Source organism: Cavia porcellus, unplaced genomic scaffold (genome assembly GCF_034190915.1).
Source record: "Cavia porcellus strain 051 isolate PalLab524CR breed Dunkin Hartley unplaced genomic scaffold, mCavPor4.1 scaffold_9, whole genome shotgun sequence".
NCBI classification, from domain to species: domain Eukaryota; kingdom Metazoa; phylum Chordata; class Mammalia; order Rodentia; family Caviidae; genus Cavia; species Cavia porcellus.
The window spans coordinates 47,278,260-47,281,394 of NW_026947492.1; the positions used below are offsets into that span (position 1 = coordinate 47,278,260).

General features: G+C 33.8%; 1 non-coding gene across 1 annotated transcript; it reads right to left on the reverse strand.

Moving 5' to 3' along the window:
* Nucleotides 1-1,730: 1,730 nt before the first annotated feature.
* On the reverse strand, nt 1,731-1,836 carry LOC111756397 (U6 spliceosomal RNA). Its single transcript, XR_002790881.1, has one exon. It is a non-coding gene; the product is annotated as a U6 spliceosomal RNA (small nuclear RNA).
* Nucleotides 1,837-3,135: the final 1,299 nt, after the last annotated feature.

The following is a 3,135-nucleotide window of genomic DNA, read 5'->3' on the forward strand; positions in this document are numbered from 1 at the left end:
TATATTATCTCAGTGTCCATAAAATATTTGTTTATACTATCACACATAATAAAATCCAGTAAGACACAACATGATAGAACCAATGGAATCCGAAGGACAAAAGCATGGTAGAACTTCAAAACAAGATGATATTAAATCAGCACTGGCTATTATAATGTCTTGTTTTCTTCAAAATAGCTGTTCATACCATCACAGATAATAAAATAAAAAAAAAATCAGGATAAAACCATTCCAGGTAATGATGGGGAATCATGATTACAATAAAATCTTATGGACTCTTATCACTTCTTATACGGGAGCCTATACGGTATTTATACATGTGAGTTTGATTTATTTCACTTTTGAGTATAGTCTCAAGCTGCGTCCATTTATTTATAAATATCTCAATGTGATCATTCTTTATAGCTGAGTAGTACTCCATTGCATAAAAATATCACAACTTTTTTATCTGTTCCTCAGTTGATGGACACTTAGGTTTTTCCAAGATCTGGCTATTTCAAATTGTGCTGCTATAAACATGGGTGCACATATAACCCTGTGGTATGAGGTTTTCAGTTGTTCTGGGAACATGCCTAGAAGTGGAATAGCTGGGTCAAATGGGACTTCCATTCCCAGCCTTTTGAGAACTCTCCAGACTGACCTCCACAATGGTTACACTAGTCTATACTCCCACCAACAGCGCAAGGAGAGTGCCTTTTTCCCCACAGCCTCTCCAGCATTTGCTGTTGGTAGCTTTCTTGGTCCTGACCATTCTATGTGGAGTGAGATGAAATCTCAGTGTGGTTTTAATTTGCATTTCTCTAATGACCAATGATGCTGAACATTTTTTCATGTATTTATTTGCCATTTGTATTTCTTCATCTGAGAACTGTGTATACATCTCAGATGCCCATTTTTGGATTGGGTCTTTGAATTTTGGGGGTCTGATTTTTTAAAATTCTTTATATGTTTTAGAAAGAAATCCTTTGTTTGAGGGACAGTTCACTAAGATTTTTTCCCAGTTTGTGGGTTTTCTTTTCACTATGCTGGAGATTTCTTTTGACATGCAGAAACTTTTTAATAAGACGTGACCCAAGTTATTGATTCTCAGAAGTATTTCCTGTACAGTTTGATTCCTGTTCATTCTCTACCTACCCTATGCCTTCAAGATTTTTACCTAACTTGTCTTCCAACAAATTAGTATTTCTATTTTGATATTCAGATCTTTGGTCCATTTAGATTTTAGTTTAGTACATGGTGATAGGCACAGGTCTAGTTTTAGTTTTCAGCAGATGGAGAGCCAGTTTTTCCAGCACCATTTATTAAAGAGACTGTCCTTTTTCCAGTGAACATGTTTGCCCCCTTTATCAAAGATAAGGTGGTTGAGTGTGTTGGTAGTTGTTGTTGTATCTTCTAATGTATTCCATTAATCTTCAGATCTGTTTTATTCCAGTACCATATTGATTTTATTACAGTAGCTTTGTAGTATAACTTCAAGTCAGGGATTGTGATACGTCCCTCTTTGCCTTGCTGCTTAGAAGTGCCTTTGCTATTCTAGGTCTCTTCTGGTTCCAGATGAATTTTAGGAGTGATTTCTCTAGATCTATGAGGTATGTTGATGGTATTTTCATTGGGATTGCATTGAATCTGTATAACAGTTTTGGGAGAATGGACATTTTCACAATATTATTTTTCCTATCCATGAGCAAGGGATGCCTTTCCATTTTCTGAGATCCTCTTCAATTTCTTTTAAAAATATGGAGCCCTTCATGAATTTGCTTGTCATCCTTGTGCAGGGGCCATGCTAATCTTCTCTGTATTGTTCAGTTTTAGTATATGTGCTGACAAAGTGAGCATGCTTAGCCCTATCTTACCTTCTGGCCCTAGAGTAATGATCCAAATCTTGAGTTTGACTCAGTCAACATTGGATTTGAATCATGTCTTTTAACCTACTGTGTGACTCTCAGTACCTTTCTTAACTGCATTAGTGTTTTTCTGATGTATAAAAGGGGTAAAAATTATACAGAGTTTAAAAAATTAAATGAAATGTTATATGTCAAGCACTATTCCTAGAGCATGAGATACTCAACAAATATTAGTTTCACTAGTTATTATTTCTTTCATCATAGACTTCTCTCTGCATTCTTTTACTCATCAGTAGATAACCCCAGTAGATTATAAAAGCGTAGCAAAATTATTTTATATCGACGCCTGAACACACAGCAATCCAGTACCCATACTCCACATATTTGAATGTTGTTTTTTCCTTTTAAATAGTTGTTTACTTTAGTGTTTACTTAAAGTCAGCAACATGATGTTTTGATATACATATATGTATTGAAATGACTACCATAATCATTAATTTATCATACCCATGTCTTTTCAGTTACCTTTTTATTTTTGGAAAGCCTTTTAAGTTCTGTTGAAATATCATTGACAAATAAAATTTTGTGCAATTTAATTATATAAGTTTAAAGTGTGTAATGTGATAACGTGATACTTGTATACTGCAACATGATTAAGTAAATTGGTTAATACATTTTTCACTTCATGCAATTATGTGTGTGTAGTAGGAACTCTTATGACACTCAACAAATTTCAAGTACATAATGCAGTAATTTTATAGTCATCGACTGTACATTGGACCCCAGCCTTTAAAAAAATTTCACTGAAAGTTTATACATCTAATTAGTGTTTCTCCATTTCCCTTATCCCTCAAATTCTGGCAACTGCTATTCTACTCTTATCATGAGTACTTGTTTAAATTTTACTTATAGGTGAAATCATTTGTCTTATAAGTACAGTATTTGTCTTATCTTTCTCATGCTTATTTCACTTAATGCAATGCTCATGAGATTCATCCATATTCTCACAAATGATAGAATTTCCTTCTTTTTATGATTGAATAACATCCCATTATGTATATGGGATTACTTTACTTTATTACTTTATTTGTCTACCAATGGATACTTACAGTTGTTTCCATCTCTTGGGCATTGTGAACAATATTGGAGTGAACATACAAAGGCAGATATCTCTTTCATATATTGACTTTATTTCCTTTGGTGATATACCCAGAAGGGAGAGGGTTGAGGTATATGGAAGTCTTATTTTTAACTTTTTGAGGAAACTTAACCATATTGCCTTCCATAATGC